The sequence below is a fragment of the Haliaeetus albicilla genome, chromosome 4 (genome assembly GCF_947461875.1).
Source record: "Haliaeetus albicilla chromosome 4, bHalAlb1.1, whole genome shotgun sequence".
NCBI classification, from domain to species: domain Eukaryota; kingdom Metazoa; phylum Chordata; class Aves; order Accipitriformes; family Accipitridae; genus Haliaeetus; species Haliaeetus albicilla.
The window spans coordinates 41,970,702-41,994,543 of NC_091486.1; the positions used below are offsets into that span (position 1 = coordinate 41,970,702).

At 46.1% G+C, this 23,842-nt stretch overlaps 1 long non-coding RNA gene across 1 annotated transcript; it reads right to left on the minus strand.

Annotated features, from left to right (window-relative positions):
* Positions 1–1,310: 1,310 nt before the first annotated feature.
* On the minus strand, positions 1,311–22,490 carry LOC138684995 (uncharacterized). Its single transcript, XR_011324214.1, has 3 exons — positions 22,378–22,490; positions 2,257–2,369; positions 1,311–1,452 (listed from the first exon to the last, which is right to left on the minus strand). It is a non-coding gene; the product is annotated as an uncharacterized lncRNA (long non-coding RNA).
* Between the last annotated feature and the right edge of the window lie 1,352 nt (positions 22,491–23,842).

The window sequence follows — 23,842 nt, forward strand, 5'->3', positions numbered from 1 at the left end:
TCCTGCCATGGCTGTGGATGTTACAGATTGCTTTGCCTCAGGGTTTCTCTGCTCCCTCATAGAGAAGCGCAGCACATCCCACACAAGGGAAAGCAGCATCACTGTGGCAAAGTTGATGCATCAATGTTCTCCTTCAAAATCTGGCCCCTGAGAATGGAGTGGCAAAATGCTGGGGATGCAATTGCTTAGGTGTGAGGTGTATGAAGCTCCTTGAAGACTCATTAATAATTTTAAGAAACAAAATAAATCTGCTTGGAACAGTCTATCTTTGGTCTTGCATTAACAGAGAAGTAGGAAGGCTACATGGTCCTAAGATGTAGCCAGAAGGGTGTATGCAGTGTCTCGCCTGAGGGCGGATGTGCAGCTAGTTAAGAACAAGATGTTAAAAGCACCAAGAGGTCAGTGATATTACGGGCTCAGGCTTGGACTTGCCCCAAAGGATGGTGCCCGCAGCCTTGGACCACCTCTGCAGCATTCCATAGCGCTCTTGGTGCGGGGCAGAGTATGCACTTCTGCGCATTTATTTTAAGAACCATTCACCTTTTGCACAACCCAACTCCATCTTGTGCACATGCTTTTTCATTTACAGCCAAAAAGAGAAAAAAAGCTGCATTTCAATTGTTCATTTAGCGCTTTGATTTCTCTCCATTTTCCTTGCCTTTGTCTGTGTGGGAATGTGCATTTGTGGGAACACATAATATATTTTAATGTTTTCTGCAGCTGTTTAGTGGGTCCCCTTCTGAAGCCTTATGGACCACCATGGGCTGAGAAACTGGGATGGAAGATCCAGAGAGACAGCCTCGTGCAAATCCAGTGTCATCCCTTTGAAGTCCTTGGGGCTTCCATGGCAGCCAGAAGTAATTAGTGAGAGAAAGGGATTGTAAGAGCCGTGCTGGCTTGCCATCAGCGCTTCCCGCTGACTTCGAACAAAGCAGAGCTGAGCCAATACCGAGCACTGTTGGAATTACGACACCAAACATCCAACCTATTTATCGAGCACACTGCGGGGCTTGGAGACAGCTCTCTGCAGCAGGACTCACACCATCAACCTTGCACCACGCTAGTACCAAAATTACTTAGCCAAAATACACCAGGCGTTCAGGTGCTGTGGCTGAACTAGTCACACTGTCCCTCCTATGCCACCATCCCATCAAGTCATGGGTGGCTGTAAGCTCTAATTTCCTTAGCAGACCAAGTTCAAGGAAGACCAGCACAGCTACCAGCACAGGCAAGAATTACCAAGCGACTTTATGCAGCTCCTAGATTTGCAGAGAAAGTCAGTACCAGATAAGCAAAATGCTCCTTATTACCTTACTAAACTCTTGATCCGCCGAGTGCTCCCTCTGCCATGGGGTGCTGAGCCTCGGCAACTGGGACTGCTCCTCCCTCTCAATTCAGGCAATGGCTCCTGCCGTATGATTTGGTATTTCTGCTTGCCATTTTCTCCCCGCTCTATAAAGCAAAGTGGGTAAAGTTAAAGACACCTGCCTATTGCTTAACTAGCCAGTTCTCCTGTGCCTTCCCCATTAATGGATGCTCCCCACAGTCGGAGATTTCACCTTCCCAAAGATGTGCCTGGGAAAATCCCTCCTCCACCACTGAACTGAGATCAGGTATGTAGGGTGGCTGGAGGAGATTACTTTGGGGATATTTTGGAAGAAAAGCAGGAAAGGAATTTTAGATTTTCAGCCTGGAAAGGTACAAGTACTTTTCCTGCTTTTTCCCTTCTAGGTATGTCTTTGACAAGCATGTTCCTCCACCTCTGTTTTTCTTTTGCTATTTTGCCTTTTTTCCTCCCCTCTTGCTTTTTGTACACGCACACACACACACCTTCCCCCCCATTATCTCTTAGCAAAGTTACTATTTTCCATGGCAAAGACTGTGGGCATCACCAAGGTCAGAAGGCACCTCGGGACATCTCTAGTCCAACCTCCTGCACAAAGCAGGGCCAGCCTCAAAGCTGGATCCCAAGTTTTGCATGTGGTTATGAACCCTGCGCTATAAAGACAAGCATAGATGTGACAGCAAGCTGTGTTTGGGGCAAACCGCTGAAATTCCCAGAGCAGTTTTTCAATAGTAAATCCTGATTCATCCAAAACCATTTGACTTGCAGGAGAATTTTGATTTTGAAGGAGTTTGGACAGCAAAACCTCAGAAACATTTAAGTTTGAAACTAAAAGCTTGATTTCAGCTTTTTCATGTTGGTTATTCTACCCTTTCCTTTTGTTCTGACACCCATGTTTTGTACCACTTTACCTGGTGTTTAGACTGAAACTAAATGGTCTGCTTCAATAAGGTCGCTCCCATGTTTCTGACTCTACATTTCACAAGAACTTCCACTCAGTGGAACTTGGACTTTTCTTCCTGATCTGGAACAAAAGCAAACAGAAAAACATCAGAAAGTTTCATTCCATGCGATGGGAATTTGACTTTCTGGACAGCTTTCGTTGCTGTCAAGAAGGGTGGCTGGCTGAGACAGCTCTTGAAAACTTTGAAAGTTCATACAAAGGCTCTAAGCTGGAAACGCGTCCCCCAATCCTTGTATTGACTGCCAATATCGTGTGGATGGGATTTTTCAGGGTCCCCTCAAAGAACCGAATATACAGCTCCCAAGACGCCTGAGGTCTCTGGTTCTGCTAGGCTCCTTTTGAAGAGTCCTAGTCTTTTTTTCTTTTTTTCTTTTTTCTTTTTTTTTTATTTCTGCTTTAGATAACCAGAGTGAGCCTCTCACTCGTGGGAAACATTGTTAAATGTGTCACCTCCCACCAAGAGAAGCAAAGAAGGGCGGAAAAAAGCCACATGAAGATATTAAAACATGAAACTGGAATGTCTACAAACTGCTCGGAGAGTTCATTCTTAATTCACATATCCCTATTTACTATTGAAAATGGCTATTTAGCTATTTATGGCATTGTAAGCAATCACTCTTGGTTTCTGCTTAGCCTCAGATGGATGGTTGCCCCATATGTCTCATGCTGTACATAAGTACGATGGAAAAAAAAGAGAGGGTATAGAAGTGAACAGACCTTTTTGGATGGCCACATCTGGTCCCCATGTGTAAGCCCAGCCTCATGGAAAGCCTGCTGACAGAGAATAGCTGCATGCTGTGGTTCTAGACAAGCTTCTTTTATAGATGTGTTATATATATACATACACTTCCATTTTATATATATGTGTAAACATCTATATACACAGATAGATGTTGAGCAAGAAAGAGCTTTCAGTATTTTCTTTTCTGACACTTGCAGAGCCCACTTGGCCAGATGTGGACCACTGGGCAGCACTGATTTATTGTGAAGCAAGGCTGCTGTTCCTATCACACTGCCAGATGGTGAGAGGCTGGGGAGCAGACAGGAACTCTGAATATCCCCAAATTTGGCAGGGAAGGACCTGGGACAGAAAGCAGAACTGATGTGAAGTGTTGGATAGGTTTATGTGAACTTTCTAACCCGCATCCCTCTGCAGAGCACAGGTCCTGGGGATGGGTGAGATAAACACTTTGCCATCCAGCCAGATCCACCAGCCCATGCCCTGGCACCCAGAAAGCAGAGCTGGTGCCACTTTTTGGCCATCAGTCTTCCCTGCTCTACTCCTGTGGAAAGAGGATGCCTGGAGATGCTTCCACTTAGTTTCAAAAACACCATCAACATTTATACTCCTCCTTCTTTAAATCAAGACCTCCAATTCACTTAGAATTTTCCCCATACCTGCTTTTCAGCCATCTTGCTCTCATCTGCTGGGGAAATCCATGCCACCAGCTGTGAGTCCATTTTTTTAAGGCCACTTTAAGGCTGACACCCCTCTTCTTAAGGCCAGAAGCCTCTCCTTTCTCCATCTCCATGGCAGAGTTGGTGTCTTCTTTCCTTAGCACACCAGGACCCTGATCTCGACTGTGACAGAACAAATAATGCTGCTGGGATGTTATGGCTAATCAGCAGGACATCTTTAACCTATTATTAATTTGGATGGCAAACAAAATAAACAGGAACAAAACCAACTTGTCTCCTCACTCCAAACATTTGTCTCCCAAGGAACCCATCCATGCTCAATACGATATTAAGAAGGGAGCAAGCCATGAATGTGCAAGCACTGCTGATGACCTGGTGCTTTGCTGAATTAGGGCCAACAGCCTCCTAATATTAAATCCTTCTCAGAGGAGAGATAGCTGCTGGGACTGAAATACACTTGGACAGGATAAACTGGAGCACAAAATGGGCACTTGAAGGAATATTTTCTCTTGGCGAGACCATGGATTGTTCATTGCAAGGCCAAAAGGCATCCACATATTTCTGCAAATTGGAATTTTTGTGGCAGTCTGGGGAGGAGCGGGATAAAGCACTTATTTCCCTTTTTGCTTTCAAGCTGGAGATGCGTGTCTGATGTCCCTGAGTCCTTCTGAACCCCCGTCCTCGGGAGGCCTTCTGCATGGCCCCATCCAGTGACCCCTGCAGCAGAGAGAATTAATCCTCCCTGCCATGCAAGCGCACACAGCAAAACCCAATAAACCAGCCCTGAGCTAGCAATTACATTTGGAAGAGCACATCAAGCACCGAGCCAAGTGATCTCAAGTGATGGAGCAGCCTCCAGCCCCCCAGGGCAGCTGACTCAGGAGCTATTTACACTCGTGCTATCAAAAACATTTCATTTCATCCCCCAGTTCTCCAAACACTGTAGCTTGGAGGAGGCTCTCAGCCCTCCCTGTGGAGGGAGCAGCTCCTATGGACGCCATTAATCCTCACCCCAGCCTTTGGGGATAGCTAAAAGCATCGGCATGAGCTCCTGTTTCCCCACTGCCATGCAACAGAACACACTGGCTACCTGCTACCCTGGGAGATATTTTTTTGGTGGGATAAGGATGCCTCAGCCCAGCTGCTGCCCTTTGCAAGGGCAGGGATCTCACCAATCTCTTGTTTTCCAAACGCAGAATGGGATGGGTGGAAGCACACACCAGCTCTTTGCAAGCCCAGGGGACAAACTGATGTCTATTGAGACTCTCACATGGGAAAGAGGATGGAGAGAGAGTAGAAGGGGGGCTGGCAGTCGGAAAATAGTGGAAAAAAAATTTAAAATAGTGGAATTGGTGGAAAATATTACAGAATACCACCCACTTCCTTCCACAACCAGTGACTACAAGACTCTCTTCCCCATCTATCACATTAGCTGGGATTCTTATTCATCAACCCATCCTCGAACTGTGCGGCAATGTCTTGGGGCAGGATCCCTGGAGGACTGGGTCTGAGCGAGCTGTTTGCAATGCGCCCAGTGACTTGCTCCGACACAGCGATGGTTGCCTTACATTCGCATGCACCGAAGGGCCAGCCTGTCTGCAAGGCATTTTCTCCATCCCCAGCAGCTCTTTCATACTCCTGAGCTAGTCTGCTACAGAAAATGGGTCAGGAATTCACATCAGTGAGGATGCAGGCTTACCCATCATCTGCTTTTTCGGAAGAACCCTGCTCACAGTACTTCTTTGTGCCATATTGGAGCAAAAGGGCCCAGGACTGATAACTGACCTGTTTTTCTCTGCTGGACAAAGATTGTCACATCTTCCTGTGAAAAGCTGCCACTTTGAGGCCCCGATTTAAACCAGAAACCTTTTTTTCCCTGCCCTGCTTTTTTAAAGGACCTGAAAATGATCTTTCAATAAGGCAGTGATAAATACTATTGAGTCTGGAATATGTGCATTAGAAGCTGTCATTTTTTGTAGAAACAAAGAAAAAAATCACAATACATGCTTAAAGCCTATATTTTCCCCCTAGCAAACCCCAGAATGTTTTTCAATATTTTCTTGAAGTTTTACAAGTCAAATCAGTCAAGTCTGAAATATTGTATTTTTGCAGCATCTACTGATACTGAACATGCTGTTTAAATAAGCCTGCTCACACTCGTAAGTGAGCAGCATGTATGAACTGCTGCTGGCTTTTTGCAGGGACAGGAGCATGGTTCAACAAGGGCATTAAAGCAAACATTTCCTGAGTGTTTGCTCTTTTTTATGCTACAGAACACCACGTAAATGACCAAAAAAACCATGTTGTTAAGAAGTTACATAAGAATTACTTTTTCTTTTCTTTAGATCAGGCCATTACTCTTGCAGAAGGGGGAAATTTCTGTGGCTAAAAATGATAAGGAGAACCAGGGTTTGAATAAATGGTCCTTACATCCTTGAATGGATGCTGTGGACCCTCTGCGTGGGAGTGGAGGGCTTTTTGGGGAGTTCATAAGAAATGGGCTTTGCTCATATGCAAATTTCTTTGCATTTCCCAAGGACACATGCAACTTTTTCCACTTTTCTCTAGCAGTAAGTTTGACTCAGCCGAAAGCAGAAGCAATTGGATTATGCCAAACGTACACAGGAGTTGAAAAGATGTCAGATTTCCCCCTCACTCTATGCCATGCACAAATCTGGAAATTGGCAGTTTGCAAGATAGAGAAATTCCTGGGGATCATCCAAAATAAAAGTCATTTTCCCATTATAAGCAGACTGAAACTAGAGCTGCAAATCCAACCCTCTTAAAAAATGAGCTGCGGTTTGGATGGGACACACTGAATCTGGATCAGTTGACTCCCATTTTGATGTGGGAACCCAAATCAGATTGGTTTCATAATACTGTTTCAGATGTGGCTGAAAAACTCATGCAAGCAACAGATCTTCCAATGTTTTCCTGCTTGCAAAATGGCTGCAAGTCCTGGTTTGAGCCAAGTATGAGTACCGCTAGCAAAATCTGTCAGCATCAAGTCTAGGACCATTTTTCAATGAAGTTACGAGCCTTTCTGAAACCTAATTCCCAACCAAACTATACCACGGCAGCTTTCCATAGCTTTCTTGGAGGCTAGCTCAAGCACAAAGTTTTGCATCCTTTCAGAGAGATGGTTTTGGAGGCAAACATTTTTTTCGTCTGCTTGGCTCTTCTTCCAGTAACTGCTGTTAATTTTCCAGCCTGTTTTGCAAGTGGCAAAATGTTTCCCCTTTGCAAAGTGAGCAAGTTTTAATTACTCCCATAATTTTGTATAGAAGAGAAGAGCCAACCATATTAATCAGATAATGAGAGCAATTGCTCTGAGTACCATACTCTCAAATACACAAGCCAGGGTATGATCTCAAAAATAAACCTCAAGCACAATTTAGATTACATGAATGTGCCATAAAACAAAGGAAAATTTACTTCAGAACCTTCTCTCCAACTTTGGGTCTTAAATACCCTTAGCTATAACCCCATTACCTCTCTTTCCGCCATCCCCAGCCCCCATCTCTGCAACAAGGACCTTTGCCAAATAATACTTCTAGCTATAACTGAAGGAGAAGGCATACAAAGCCATAGTAATTCAAATAAAGGTTGGAAAGAATTTCCTTACAGGAAGAAGCTATCCCAGTTTGTCTTCCCTTCCTTTTGATTATACAGCTCAGATTAGGGTTAGTCAGGAAATTACATCGTCTTCACAGAAAAAAAAAAAAAAAGAAAAAAAAAAAGAAAACAGAAGAATATCAAGGAAAAGGAAATTTTTTCATTTCCTGCCAAAAAAATCCCACAACTTTTTTGAGGTTTCAAAGGCTTGGTTACATTTCTTTCTTTCTTTTCTTTTTTTTTGTAAAGTTTTACCATAACAAATACCACTTTGCACATGGTCCTTGTTTTTAAACAAAACATGGGTTGCTATAAGAACGTGCATATATTTTCTTCCAACTTAATATTTTAACATTGAAGATGGATGGATTCTGATGACAGAGCCACCAAAAGCCAACATCTGCCCCATGATCTGGAGTAGATCCTGAGCACTGTTGAGCAGACTAACTTGGCTCTGTGTGTTCATGACCAGAGGGAAGAATTTTTGGCTTTTATAGCAAAAGTTTATCCCCAGTGCCTTTTGATGAACAACTGACCTAGAGAAAAGCACATTTGCCACTGCAGTGTGTGACCTTTGGTTTTTCTAACCTGAAAAGCAAGCAAGCTGAGCATCCTCTGAGCAAAGGTAAGCCTTTCTAGTTAATAAAGTAGAAAAAAGAGAAATCACTGTGAAACATGTTGTACCCAAACACAGAATCCATGATTCTATGATCAACCAATTGTCGGTCAGTCAGCACGGACAAACCTGTTGTTTTACCTCTGCTCCTGACAAAACTCGGTGGGGGAGAGGGAGAGGGCAGAGCTTTCTGACGGGCGGAGATGAAACGCAGCCAAATTATTTACTTCCAGTATTAGATTAACTGCACTATGGGAATGATGGGACCATGTGGTTAAAATACTTGCATCAAAATGATTTATGGCTGGCTTTTGTAAGAAGATATTACAAGACAGGCTACACCATGCTCAGTTTAACTCAACCTGAATGGTCTTAGCCCTGCCAATTCCCTGCAGTTTACACACATATATGATTTTTCTTTTGTACTAATGTGGCAAAAAAGCACATCAGCTGTGTGCTTCTGCAAACAGAATCTCTCAGCTCTCCATCACCCATCCATAATACTTTGCAGCCATCACCCCCACAGGCCCATGAAACCTGCTCAGAGATGGTTATCCAAATCTTTATAGTAGAGGCAAGCCTGGCCCCAGTTTTTGGGGCTGAACCTGCAGAGAGGCAGGACAAGCTCCCCACAGAAAGTGAAACGAGGGCGAGCTGTCAGCACTGAGCTGGTGAAAGAATAAATCTTCCTTATGGAGATAATCTGATCAGCCTTGTCTGACAACACAAAGCCAAGGGTGGCATGCACAAGGATGGCTGCACAGGGGAGAACCAGGAGCGGCAGTGACTGCAAACACAGCAAGGCTCATATGCAGCACCCGTTCCTATTTTAGCAGGGGATCAGAGCCAGTATAATCCTCCGATGGGACTATGCATGATGTTTGCCTTCAGACCTTTCCCTCCGGGCAGTAACCATTTGTATATCGCAGTCTTGTTTACATCCAGCCTTAAATACATGCGCTGACCCATCACAGGAATTAATTCCTGATGCGCAGCTGGCAAAGGGGATGCTTTTGACCCCCCAAAAATTGAAACCTCTCTTCTGGAGGTGGGGCACAGCACCAGCAAAAAAACATTAAAATATATCTGAAATTTCTGGCAACACCATCACTTTTCCACACGTAGGGCAATGAATTTGTCTGACACAAACCACAACTAAGAGCAAGGTACACTTTCATTGCAAGCTGCTGGGGAGGCAGAGCAAGCTCAGCAACCTTCTGGCTGGGCAGCAGAACAAGAGAGAGCTGTTCCCCAACTTTCTGATCAACTTTACTGGCTTAAGCTTTTGCAGCTGTCCCACACTCGAAAAATATACACCCAAAACCTTTGATGTTCCTGCCACCTTGCCCCTTCTAAGGAAAGGAATGTGGTCTGAGCATCCCAGTCCCATGGAAGAGGGATGCCTCATCTCACAGTTTATCTAAAACCCATGGGTAATCCCACTCGCTGTGGCTTTGGTAACCGTTCTTTAGCGTTTCCCTGTAAAAGAAACAATCTCAGTTGCGTGTTTATCGTTGTATTAAGGCCTGTGCTTTGCTGGGTGTCCTGGGTTGATGGAGGATGCAGCTGCCTGGAGGGGGCTGGGTCATGGCTGAGGTGCTCTCCCCAGCTGGCTTCTCCCTGCAAAGTGTTCCTGCTCATTCAAGGCTCCGGTGGGATGCTTTGCTGTCACTTGTATTTGGGGGAACAACAGCAGCACAGTGACCACAAGGAGATCATTTCTTGCCAGGCCAGCAGGTGCCAGCCATACTGGGGAAGGAAGGAGCGTGAGGGAGAGATTTCACATCAGGAGCTGCAGAGAAGCCACTAAACCTTCCCTATCCCTTTTTTATTATTATTATTTTTGTCCTGGCATGAAAATGACTGAACTGAGAGGGGTCCCTTGAAACAACAAGACAGAGGGGAGAAACTGCTCTTGAAGTCCCACCTTGCAAAGTAAAGTTTCCCCCTTACAGCTCATTTTCTTGCCCCCGGGCTGCACTAGCCAGACCCTCCCTGTGGTCTTCAGGCTCTAAGCATGGCAGCTTGCGCCCTTTCGGAGAGCAGCCCCAGACCTCTGACCCCACCCTGGTTTTACACAGCTTTGCACTAGGCCTCGGTAATCTATAACACACCTGATTCAGCAGAGACAGTGATTTCCCAGAGGGGAAAATGCACTGGTGCCAGCACGGTGCTGTGACAGGCAGCAATGGCATGGTGGCTGCTCAGCGGATACATGGGACGGCACAGCATGGTGGCTTGCCCTCCCCAAGCAGCTCCCACCCCCTCCATCCCATCCTTCCTCCCCGTGCTCCTCTTCTAGCCTTGCTGCTGTAACCCACTGCCCAAACAACCCCTTTCAAGAAGCTCCTTGTTTATTCATTTTAAATATCCCTCTCCAGGGAGCACTCATTAGATACGAATCTTAGAGCAACACCCAGCAAAGTCTGTGAGCTTTGGCACGTGGGTGTTTGACACAGGCTGGAGAAAATCTGCCTCTTGTCCCCAATCTAACAAGCAACTTCAGACCAGGATGAACACGAAGCATCAGTTTGTTTTCTTTTGTTATTACTGAAGATCAAAACAAAGCCAGAAGCATGGCTGAGAGTCTCCAGTGTCAGCAGGGAAATGGGAAGAGGTCAGAGCAGCATCATTAGCAGGGCAAGGCACCACACGCTGGCTCCTGCATCTGAAGCAGGGTGACCCAGCCCGGGAAGCCCTTCTCTTTCCATCCATCCCCTCTGAGAGGAGTCCACGGAGGTCCCAGCTCCATCCCAGAGCTGCAGGACCCTGGCCACGCCTGCAGCCCCTACACCATCCACAATGACCCAACCACCACTCTGCTGCAACGGAGACAAATCTGCTTCACAAAACATCCCAATGCAGCAAATATTTTTGGCTAGCTTTTCAGTAGGGTAAATCAGTGTGATCTGTACTTGTCAGGGGAACCATGGGGTTACTTTTGATCTGGTGACACAGCCTGTCCTAACTTCATTTGTCTCTTTGAAACATCAGCACCACACATTAAATCATGCTACATAGCCTATAGAGTAAACCACCGCTTCAGCTCCTGATGGCCATAAGTTGATGACAGCTTTACAGCAGCAAACACCCTGCTGCCTTTGACCCAAGGGCCGTAGGCTGCCATGGCTCATCTGCCAGAGCCCTTGGGTATCCCTCAGCTGGGGCAGATCCTCCCTGGGACCGGCCCCTGGGTGCCCAGACAACCTTGGTTCTTGCCTCCGAGCCCGGCCAGTCCTTTTGTCAATGGGTCATTCGCCACATCCTGACACTACCAGGTTGGCATGCAAAACAGCTAAGCTGTATTTTAGAAGTTCAGCCTTAGGAGAGGCTTAAATCCTAAAAATCTTGCCAAGTAGAGGCTGAATTTCCAAATCCATCAGAAACTATTTTGTTTGCCTTGTGGGGCAGGCAGGAGACTATCCTGCAACCCCCTGTGGACCACGGAGAAGCGCTCCTACCAAGGCCTGGGTATCATCCGTCCTAACATCATCACTCAAAAACAGCTGGAGCACTGACATATACTTGCAAAACATCTTTTTTTCCCCCTACTTTAGACATTTGATTTAATATTAATATATTATTATATATTAATAAGTATTATTTAATACTCCCCCCTTCCCTTCGAGTAGCATCAGGTGTCCTGTAAAATATATGAGCTGGTAGATAGCAGTGGTTTCTTGACCTTCTTTGCACCGCTCACTATTTCATAAACCCCACCAAGGCACCTCTTACTCTGCTCCTCACTGAATTAAACAGCCCTAATCTGTTTAACCCCCTCCTCCTCCTCTACCTGTGGAAGACTTTCCAAACTCCTCATCATTTCTGCCTCTCTTTGCTGGCCCCACTCCAGTCACGTTTCCCTCTGGCTTGGGCATAGGACAGCACCCCAAGGTGATGGTGCTCCTGTCAATTTATAGGATATCATTCAGATACCCTCAGGATTGCTCTCCAACTCTTAAAGTAGTCAAACACCTCCTGGGACAGGAACCAGGCACCACTGCTCCTGGCCGTCCCACCGCTCGGTGCAGCATCTGGGAACAACCATTGCCAGGGCTGGTGTCACAAATTTTTTCAGAAAAGCATATTTCTACTTAGAGAGTGTAAAGCTGGACATTTCTGCCATAGGAGGAAGGTGTGAAATAGTTAAACCTGCCTCTGGGGTTGTCATTTTGGGGTTTAGAATTAAAGGTTGCTGGGGAAATTACTGTCTCCCTTAAGTCCTCTGCCATAGAAACCAAAGATCCCAGTTTCCCCCATTTTGGGTATCCTTAGGATATATTAATGGTGCTCATTGCAGCCCTACAGCTGGAATTGAAATGGTATCTCTGGAAGGTCAACAACACAGCACCAATGCACTTGGCAGCCTTCTTGCAGTCCTGGCAGCTCCTGGCACACAGGGATGTTCAGGGACTCCAGTTTCATGAAAAGGATGGGTTTGGCAACCCTTCAGTCCCTGACAGCTGCTCTGTCAAAAGTTATTTTGCCATGCAGCATCCCTATAGCTGAGGGAGAACAATATTTTCCTCTTCCACACTAATTTTCTCTGGTTTTCCACTAAGAAAAGAAACCAGTTTTTAAAGAATGAATTTAAACCAAAAGCAAAATGATTTTGCTTTTCTCACAAATCCCTCTTCCCCTTTTTCTGGTAGGAAGATGGAAGGAAAATAAGGAAAAAGTGTTATATAGAATAATACTTTTTCTGCATGAAAAACTGGAAAAAAAACCCCAACTTAATCAAAAAGAGCTGAATTGCCATGCCTCTCCTGGGATCACCTCATCCCTCTAAGCCTCTCGCCCTGTGGTGATCCAGATATTTGCATGCCTGCTCACACTACAGCCTTTGGGCTTTCCTGCAGTACAGTGGTTTAAACCAAAAAGGCAGAGGTTGCTGACAAAGGAGGGGGAGGAAAGAGCGCATTGGATCCCTCCAAAGATAAATACTGCCTTGTGGAAACTCAGATGGCTGTAAGCCTCTCGCAGCTCATTGCTCCAGAGCAAATGAGCTGGTGGTCTCCATCCAATGATGGGCAAACATCCAACCTGCAGACCCTCCGTTCCAAAACAACGGCAGCTGTTGAACGTCCTAGCAGTGTTTGCTGGATGAGGAGAGCACCCAGAGATGGGACACATGCACAAGCCCTCACCATCCCTGAGGAAGGGTAGAGAAGGCCAGTGCTATTTTGGCAGTGCACCGTAGCCCAAACCATGATGAAGATGGTCGCTGGATGCATGCCAGCCGTTTCCTTGACAAACTGCTGTTTTTCTTTAAAGGGTAACAGAGCTTCCCAAGAGAAGACTGTGAGAAAGAAATAAAGGACCGAGTCCAAGACCAGGCAGGATCTAATCAGCCCAGCTTAAATTCTGATGTCAGATCTAATTGGCCTTCATCCCAAGATGGGATGTGCAACTCAATCAAGTTGAACACCAGCACATCAGCAGGGTGGGCTGTCCCACCTCAGACAAGGCAATACTCCGAAGATGATACCTCTAGCAGACAGGCTAGTGCTACCTACAGCTCTTGGGCCAAGCTGGTGATAGCTGCTGCATCCATCCATGAGACACTACCAGACAACCGGAGTGTTTCTTCCAACCTGTCACCAATCTATTTCTCAGTGTATGGGGATTTCTGTAACTTTTCATGCATATGGAGATTTTATTTTTTCCCTCCTTTTTCAATTACATGTTTCATTAACTGCCTGCACCTCTTGATCTGCCAATGACTAGCTGAGGTTCCCAGACTGAAGAAATGAAGAGAGAAATAAAGCAATGATCTATTACCATTTACAGCTGCCACAGGATGATGCAAAACTTAATCAGTTGTTTGTAAAATGCTTTCACTAGCAGGGAAAAAAAGCTGGAAAAAAGCAATCCCTTGCTGAAGATCATTTCCACTCCCTCTCAATTCTCTTCTAAAGAAATGCCTGGGGAAGTGGAAGTCCTCAAAGTGTGTCCCACTGATGACAGCTCTAGGCTCTCTGCTAGAGAAAGCTTCCAAACTCCTTCCAGCAATGCCAGTGCTGCTGGCCCTTCCCACTGGTCACAAAACCATGGGGTCGTTTTCTTCTGGCCACACACAACTCCACTGCAGGCAAAAGAGTCACCCTTGAGGACCAGCCAGACAGGAGATCTCTCTCTGGCTTTGCCCAGCAGTGAAGCATGAGCTGTGGTGGGCTCTCAGCAAGACATGGTGTTACTTGCATCACAGACCATGCTCTGAAGTCTATCCCTTCAGCCTTCCATTGGTTTGCCTCCGGTTCAGAAGTCCTCTCTGGTCAGCTCTGCCCATGACAGATGGGTTTAGTCAGCACTCCTCGGATGGGTTTTTTGAGCACAAACCTGTCAGTCTCATTTCTGACAAGACCAGATCTGCTGACCTGATGCAATCCTGCCAGGACTGACAGCTCTACATAGCTTTTCCTCAAAGAGATGGACAGCAGATAGATACAGACCTCTGAACAAGACAGCCCCTTCTAGTTCACCTCTGCTGAACTGTGCAAGGTGCGGCTTCAGCTCACCATCAGCCATCACTACTGTCCCAGCAGCATTAGAGGAATTCAGCTGATCCCACACTCGCATGTTCCTCCCTGATAATACCTCTCCACTCCCCAACTCAGCCCACGTTAATTGTGTACGATGTCTTAAAGACCACCCAGCTTGAGCTGCAGAGCATTCAGCAATGGATAAAAATAACAATTGCATTAAATGAGGCTACACTCCTTGCCAGAAAGATTAGCAGTGGGAAAATTCCTTCTTTAGGAAGCTTTGCAGCCAAGGACCAGCCTGTAGGGTTCGTGACCGATGGCATGCCCCATGTACATTTAACAGCTATGGGTAAAATGTGGAAAGAATTATGAAACTGGTGACTTCCCCTAAATCCTGCTTTTGTCCTCATTCCTAAAAGGGAGAGCATGGTCGGGTCAGTGGTCCCGGCAGGATGGTAAGCAACCGGCACCGAGGCTCATTTATCAAAGATGTTATAGGGGGAGCTGGTGACAGGGAGGCTGTACCAACCAGAGCATCATCTTTCCCTCCAGTCCATTTGCTGTTAAAAACAAACCAAAGCAAACTGAGGATATTAGAGAAGGAGGGAGAATCACCTCATGTATTTGTCAGATTTCCACTGAGCATCTTCGAGGACAGGTACATGAGTAGCCACCCCAATGTGCCAGTGAAGAGTGCATGTGTAATGAAGAGCCATGAAAAGGCACGAGCCAAACTATGGATTACAGATAAAAATACTCCCCAGAGGTGAAAGATGAATACTGACACACTGACCCCTTTCAAGTATTTTTGTTTTGCTGAAATGCAAAGAAAGGAAAAATAGGCTTGAGACTTTTGTTAGATACAAATGAATTAACCTCTCACTGTGCTGATAGAGGGATACTGCTGTAGTACCCAGAAAGGTTATCATGTTGTTATCCATTGCCTAAAAAGGTGAATTAGACACCTAATACCTTTGCTAGCACTGAACATTTGGAAATCTGTTAAAAATGCTTCTCTTCTGAGGGTATCTCAAAGTCAAGGACTGTTGAGTCCAGCCTGTTTGGAGAGGGTATTTGAAAGAGTCAGTTGTTCTGATGTTTGTAACTTTAACGATCCTGCTAGAGGAAGGATTTGGGGTGAGCACAGAAAAGCTTGTCCTCTACACAACCCATTGTCAACTGTTAAAAATTCCCTGCTGGGTGCATTCTCCAACCCTGTCCAACACTTGCTCTCAAAATAATTCAGGAAAGTCTATTATATGGTCTTATACCTGTTTTTGCTGGAAAGAGCACTTCAACACTGGACCACAGAGGACTTTGTACTTTATGCACAGAATTGGACTTGTTTGGCTGCCTTTTACCCTTTAAATGTAATCAGAGGTTACTTGGCTAATTTGACAGTGCAGTGTGCACGTTACATTTATGTTACATAAAAAAAGACTCGTCACATCAGACACACAGCAAGGTCTTGCAGAACCATTAGCCTAAGATGCAGAAGCTGATGCATGCGTGAACTACTCACATTTATTGTTTGTTTTCTCCTTTTCATAGGCAATAGTGTTCTCTTTCCCCATCTCCAGCTAGTTTCTAGTTACTGCTAAGAAGCAGCCTTGACACCTTGTGAAGGAACAGTAAAATGTTGGGACAGGGGAGCAGGCAACAGTAATATTTAATGATTAAAGTAATTTCTCTGAACCTCAGACTATCAGGAACCTGCCAAAAATTCTTCCAAGTGAGTTAAGAATTGCGTGGAATGACAACTGTATATAGGCAACCATGACAAAAAGGCCTCTAAACACCTTCCAAATTAAGTAATAAGTTCCTCCACCACTAAGCCTTCTCCCGAGAGCCCCAGGGCCCAGGTTTCCAGCTTTTGATTGCTTTTACTTAATCACAGAGCTTGTTAGTCCCTAGCAAGCACCCCGAATTAACAGGGCCACTGCATCGTGCTTGACCTTCTTTGGATTCCATGCATGGGACTCAGTGATGGTGCCACCCAGCCAGATGTTTCCAGCGCCTTTTGAAAAGAAATGCATCTTTTCTTTTATTGGACACCCTGGCAAGAAAGCCCACATGGAACATAAATTCTATGTGCAGAGATATATATTTTCTCTCACTGTTTATAAACACATAGAGCCCGGTTCTTCCCCCACTGGGGTTATATGAGCCCAGGATTTATCAATGTTGGAGAACATACTCCTGATTTACACTGAAGTGAGCAAGCAAATTATTTGCAGGAGAAAAAAATAATTAGGCAAGCAATTGCTGCTTTGCTTATAGATTTGAATACACATACAACACAATATTTAGATTACTTGCAATAAACAAACTTGCCTCAATACCCACAAGAGTAAACCTCAGATCCAAAGGTAAAGTCAGGGAAAAATACCCTCATCTTCCCCAGCAGGAAGGAAGGCTCTCAGACATGAAAAATGCCCTTGGCAACACCTTTTTTTGGCATCTGCTTTGACATCCCTGAGCCAGCCCTCAAATTTGCTTTGCTAAAAGAGCAGGGCCAGGATGCCCACAGACCTACAGAGGTTTTGCTGGCTTCTTACCAGCTTGTTCTTGCTCATCTGTAGTTCCAAGCTCCCTTTCAGCTCCCTTGCTGCTTCTCCTGCCTTGCTCCTTGGTCTTGCTCTGCTCCATCGCATGTTTGCTGCCCCACAGGACCACAGGCTGGTCCCAAGAGTCACTGAAGGCAGGTTGCTAGACTGGGTCTCTCTTCTCCCACCCAACTCCTGTCCCAGCCTTTAGTACATGCAAAATCACCCTGTGATTCTAACAGTAGCAGGCATGTGGTTTTGTTCATGGCTAAAAAGCATGAAATCAAAGTACATTAATTTGATAGTTGGCATGCATATGGATAAGGTAACAAGGATGGTTAGCATCAAGTGTCCTTACGAGACACTAGAGAAGCCACTAATGTTTTGACATCAGAAAATTTATGATACTTATAAGGCCGAGCTCTGATAATGATGCATTTTCTGGCCCCAGTACTGCTGTTATTGTTGAAATAACATGAACATACTGGTAACAGAATAAAGCATTCTATATATACACATAACATATGTTTACACACACTCATATTTATAGATATACACACACATATACAGGAGGGGATAGATAAATATCTGTAGTTCACAAATGAGCAGTTTTAGGAAACCACAGGACATGAGGAAGGATTTTATTTAGAGTACAGTTTCCCCCTTCCTCCTTCCAAGACAAGATCTCTAACATCTGTCACCCATCGCCTTCTGGCCAAGCCAAAGGGGTCATGAGCACAAAACAGACACTGCAAAGTCACACTTTGGTAGGGTATTCACTCAATTTTGGATGGATGAAGAGCGCTAAGTGTGCTCATCCCCTGCAGCTTCTGCCTGCTGGGGCTGCTCCTTTGCCACATTGATTTAAAGGGTTGGGGATATCTCTCACAGCCAAAACTGGCCAGAAGTAAGCTTAATCACCAACACTGGATCTCTCTCCTTCCATCCTCACCGTTTCATGACCGTACCTGGATACGAGTGGAGATGCCTCACTCCTTAAATCTGGGGTTTTTTTCCCTCTTACAGAGGGAATCTGGGATCATCAAGCTTAATAAAGCTCAACATATTTTAAAAAGCAGAGCAGGGCAGAAAAAGGGTAGATAAGTATATGTACATATATACACACACAAATAAAATCCCAGAGGGGGGAAGAAGGGAAAAGCTGTATTACAGTGAAGGAGCCCTGTTAGCACAAGACATGGGTCCATGTGTTGCCAGGAACAGGGAAAGCCTGAAAGGTGCAGCTCCCAATGGTAGTGCAACTGCATGCTGGGACAGCATTCCTCCGGGAGCAGGCAGAAAAAAACCCAACTTCTTTAATGGTGGAACTGGACCAAATTGGTTTCTGAAAGGGCTCTTGGGAGAAGAAGACAGAGAAGACCTCCATGGCCCAGGGACTCGCCTTGAGCTCTGGCTCATGCCCAGAGAAGCCCCAAAGTCAAGTGCCACGTTGGAGCAGTCACCACTTGACCCTTTCATTCATTATTTGCAAGGCCACATTTGAAAAGCAGCCAAGAGGCAGCACCAACCTGTCTGGGAGCACCAGGTTATAGATAGCCACAGCTTGGCACAGGAAAGCTCAGCAGTGACCAAGCAGCTGATGGGGTTATCATTCCTCACCCATCTACACCCAGCAGAGCCTTTTGATGCTTACAGGACCTTAATGCTGGAAGAGTTTGGGTGGCTCCTTGTGAACTGACCGCTCCAGACTGCTCATAGCTGGGGGATGCAGGGCTGAAGCAGTTCAGCATGGAGGGTTGTAGGCAGTAGCACCACCAACCCCAGCTAAGCCTTTCCCCCTGCAAACAGTACTGCCAACACATCCCTCACTGGGTACATGCATAGGTACAGGTGATTCACCTAGGGACAGCAACAGTCTGAATATCTCAACATCTGGTGCCTTCTGGTGCTGCATGACAGGATAAATGGATGGCCATCAGCCAGAGGGAGAAGGCCACCACCAGAAGCAGGGATTACATTAGCAGAGGCAGGCATGCATTGCACCCTAAGAAGGGGAGAGCTATCACAGCTTGACTTTGAGCCCAGCCACTCCTTCAGGAGATTAGATCCTCACGGCTATCAAACATCTTCCCTTGCTCTGGGATATTCCTTTGGGGAGGTGGTGCCAAGCCACATGGAAGCACACCCTTCCTTCATGTCAAGCCTCCAGCATGGCTCCTCAGAAATCCCTGCTGGGGCTGAGCAGCAATCTGAACCATGAATTGTACATGCTTAGCAAATTCCCATCATAAATATCCGGCAACTTAACTTATACTGGGCTTCTGCAGAATGAGAAATGCATGCCATTTTCCTAGGAATAAATTAAAATGAGGCCTCCTTCTTCCTTCCATTATCCCTTTGAGGGGAGTTTGAGCTTTCTCCTTGTTCCAGGCTGTCCTGGTTTCAGCTGGGATAGAGTTAATTGTCTTCCTAGTAGCTGGTACAGTGCTATGTTTTGAGTTCAGTGTGCGAAGAATGTTGATAACACTGATGTTTTCGGTTGTTGCTCAGTAGTGTTTAGACCATAGTCAAGGATTTTTCAGCTTCTCATGCCCAGCCAGGGCACCTGACCCAAACTGGCCAACAGTGTATTCCATACCATGTGACATCCCATCTAGTTTAGGAACTGGGAAGTGGGGGGCAGGGATGCGCCACTCGGGGACTGGCTGGGTGTCGGTCAGCGGGTGGTGAGCAACTGCCTTGTGCATCATTTGTGCATTCCAATCCTTTTATTACTACTGTTGTCATTTTATTAGTGTTATCGTTATCATTATTAGTTTCTTCTTTTCTGTTCTATTAAACCGTTCTTATCTCAACCCAGGAGTTTTACTTCTTTTCCTGATTTTCTCACCCATCCCACTGGATGGGGGGGGAGTGAGTGAGCGGTTGCGTGGTGCTTAGTTGCTGGCTGGGGTTAAACCACAACACAGGCAGTCTGGAGGCATATGATGGGACAAAGATGTGGAGATTAAAAAACAAACAAACAAACAAAAAAACAACCACCACACCAAAAAAACAACCAACCAAAAAACCCCACTATCTCTACTCATAATACTCCTTCTTTGCAGCTGACTCTTGATCCTAGCCCAAGACCCATCTTCCTTTTAGCCCAAGAGAGCCATCGCAATGAGGCCACATTGGGTGGTCTATTAAGAGCACAGACCAGAAGATGAGCTGAGCAAACATAGTAGCTGCTCTCACAACCATTTTGTCTATAAGGCTGGTTGTTCTCCACTGTCTTTGAACAGCTCTTTACAAGACCCCAGAAAGGACAGATAAATTATCCCACAATACTTCAGCATGTGCTATAAGCCCTTGGCATCAAACATATGCACCAGGGACAGGGTGGACACTGCAGTCTGAGGGTTATTTTGCAGTATGTTTGCTCTCATAAGCTAGCCAGACTAATGTGAAGGATCAGGGGTGTAGCTCGCTGCGGTGAGCCGTGCTCGGGGGCACTGCCAAGTACCCCCAGAGAGGTGGCAAGAGCAAACCTGCTGTGAAAGCCAGCTAGAAAGCTTCTGCAGGAGAAGATTTGCGACTTAAAAAGCATAAAATCAAAATCCTTCCTTGGACAACATCCCTTTTGTTTAAGGGGGAAAGTAGTCCTGGAAAAGCTGTTTTTCTCTTGGAAAACTTGAATAGACGAGCCCTGGGAGACTGTTGAACTCACTTTCTGCAGCCATCAGGAGGAAGGTGAAGCTGAAATACTCCAACCAGGAAAGGCCCTCAGGAACACAAAACCTATTTGTTCATTGCTGATTTTCCTCCTCTTTCTTTATCGGGAGGATGGGACTCTCTTGATGCATTCGTCCACATGGGCAACAGGGTCCTTTTTTCTACTCGGCTCCACCCACCACCAGTTTACACACCCACACACAAAATCCTTTCCCTGCGGACAGGAGCTGCACCCATCCTGTCCTGTCTCTGTGTCACACGAAGACCCCTTTCCTCTGGGTTCAGCTGCCCAAAGGACACCGCAAGCCCAGTGAGGCAACCTTTCCCCATTTAATGAACATAACCCCCTTGTTCAAACCCTCTGACCACGCTGCAGCAACAGCAGAGATGGAAAAAGAGCCGGAACAACGCAATTAGCTCCCTCACACTCAAGAAAAGCTCTTGGGGTGGGGGGGCGGGGGGTCAGGAGCTGCAGAACATTGAGGCACCCAGCCAGTGGAGACATGCCCACATTTTGAGAACTACATGCAAGATTTGGGGATATTTTCCCATAGGATGAAACAAAGGGCACCACCTAAATATGTAGTAGTTAAAATAAATAAATAAATAAAATCTCTTTCCAGACCAGCTCAAGGTGGAGCTGGAGATGTTCCTCTTCAAGTTAAAGCAGGGGATGTGGGGGAAGAACCTGGCTTTTGTATGAAGCCAAGCACCGCATGGGATGATGTTGACACAAAACTCTTGACTGCATATCGCAAGCACCCCAAGGCTAAACATGCCTTCGGGGCAGATGGACCTCTCACCCCCTAATCCCCAAAAACTAGGAACAGAAGAGTGGGTGCCATGGGAGGGAGGGAGCAGAGCAAGGGAGAGGACCAGGGACCACCACAAACCCAGAAGGATTTTCCCCACCAAAACTCCTACACAGCAAATGGACAAGGACTCGGCCCCAGCATCACTGGCTCAGTGACACTTGCTGTAAATTTGGAGCAGCCGAAGGACACACGCTGCAGGTCCTGCCCTGGCTCCGCTCCATTTTGAACCCAGCAGGACTTTTGCCAGCAACATAAACAGCAGCAGGCTCCTGAGATGGTTTTCTCATCCAGGCACTCAGAACTGTTTTAACTCACAAACTCAGCAGAAAAATCATTCAGTGGTGTTGTTGGATCCCTTTTTTGCCAGGTTAGTGAGTTAAATCAGGGTCCAACAAGCACTGAAACCAGAACTAGATAAACAGAGGGAGTGCAGCACCAGAGCATGGATGATAAAAAAGGGAAGCCTCCACTTTTTTTTGTTCAATTGCCTCCAACTGCCTTCCCAAACCCAAACCCTGGGAGCCAGGATGGCAAGAAACAGCCAGCTGCTACCAAAACCACCAGCCAGTAAATGCAAGGATTAACAAAGAAAAGAAAGAGAGCAAAATACAACCTGCCAAAGAATCACATTCTGAGTTGGGCAGAGCAAGAGCTTGATAAAGCCAGTTACAAAAGATAGCCCATGCAAATACATTCACAAAAAAAGGGGGCTGTCTGGAACCACTGCATTTGGCCTCAAGATCCAAATTCCAGTCCAAAACTCTACCTGTGGGAGGAAGAAAGCAGTGAGCCAAAAGCAGAAGGTGGAAGGCTCTTTGCATTTTTCAGGTTGACCCTCAGAACACAGGAAACCCTAAAATGCCCCTCTCAAAACATCCCCAGGCACCTACTCACACATTAGAGAGCGCTGGTATCTGATGATCGTGATGGAAACAGTCTTGCACAGGCTCCTGGACCAAGGAGGGAACGAGAAATCCAACAGCTACTCCTGTTCCAGGTTCTGGCACCTGCATGTGTGATAGATAAGCATAAAATAAGTCTTCCCAGGGCAAGGTAGACAAGACGCTCTCTTGTAGTGCTTCTTCCCATGAACAAAAATTGCTAAGCTGTATTCAAAGCATCAGCTGTGACATTTGGGGTGGGTGGAACAGGAGAGAGAGAAAATAAAAATGATTTAGAAAAGATGAAATAACTTCCAAAATAAAGTAGAAAAGGCAGAAGAAAAATGTTCTCAGAGCAGATGGAGCAGGTTGTGTCTCAGTCCTGGCTCCCTCTGGCTTCACCAGGTGCACCCACTTACCACACACAGGCTGGTAAAGGACAGGCCCACATCTGCCTTTTCTGATAACTTTGTGATTTTGTAAATCCCCCTCTTCCTTTCTCCAGACTGAGCAAATCCAACATTTCCAGTCTCTAACTGCCTGTCTTCCACCATTTTACCTGTACCTCCACCATGCTCCCCCACAGATGCAGAGGCAAGAAGCACCCTCAGTACTCAAGACCCAGGAGCACCAAAGCTTTATTTTTTGGCAAAAGGCACTCTGTCTTGTTCTCATCACTCTCCTCTGGGATGCTAAAGATCTTAAAGCACCTGCTCCCAACACCTGGGGCCCATTGTATTTGCAACTACTGAGCATCTCTTGGACCAACACCTCCTGATCTAGGTCTTGGATAGCACCAGGACCCAATCCAGAAAAGCACCTTTTCTTGTGGGTTTTAGGACTGTACAGGTTCCTCTCATTTCTAAAAGATCCCCAGTTCCTAACAGAGCAACATCCCTGCTCTCTACTCCAAACTCAGGCTTACCTTGCATGCGTACACAGAGCCTTCCTACATGCAGGTAATCAGACACACCATGGGCTGGGCAATAAATAGGGTGACCCCCACTGCGTCAGGATTTTCTGCCTACCTCCTAAGCTGTGGATGTTTGCTTTCCATAGCTAATTAACATAGCTTCCCCTCTAACAAAGATTACTGCTGTCTTTCCCTACTCTATGCTTATTAAGCTAAGCAGGAAAAACTCAGGCATGGCATAGCTGAGACAGGACGAGCAAGAAGCAAGCTCAGCAGGTGTCCTCAGTAGCCCCATAGTACTGCAAACAGCTATAAAATCCTCCTCCTCCCTTGCTATCCCCATTACCAGACTTGCTGCTGGCTCAGCTCCTGCCCTATATCCTCTCCCGAGCCAGCTCCACCCCATCATTAGGACAAAGTCCCACCTTGCTCAGCCCCATCACTCCCCTTGAAGGTACAGCCCCAAAGTGAGCACCCAAAGATGCCCCAGCTCGCCCTCCAACCCCAGCCCCATGCAGCTAGCATGCAGGCCAGGCAAAACTGCAGGCAAATTCCCTTCCCTTGG